Below are 227 nucleotides of genomic sequence, written 5' to 3'. Positions count from 1 at the left end.
TTTGTTGTGGTGTTCATTGATGATATATTAATTTACTCGAGAACTGAAGAAGAGCATGGAGAACACTTACGTCAAGTTCTTGAGATTTTACGCGAGAAGCAGTTATATGCCAATTTGTCGAAGTGTGAGTTTTGGCTAGAAAAAGTGAATTTCTTAGGACATGTGATAACCCAGGAAGGAATCGCTGTAGATCCGGCTAAGATTGAGGCGGTTCTTGCTTGGAAACA

This window comes from Cicer arietinum, chromosome 1 (assembly GCF_000331145.2).
Source record: "Cicer arietinum cultivar CDC Frontier isolate Library 1 chromosome 1, Cicar.CDCFrontier_v2.0, whole genome shotgun sequence".
Lineage (NCBI taxonomy): Eukaryota > Viridiplantae > Streptophyta > Magnoliopsida > Fabales > Fabaceae > Cicer > Cicer arietinum.
The sequence above is the reverse complement of the archived record's forward strand: the minus strand, read 5'-3'. Positions refer to the sequence as shown.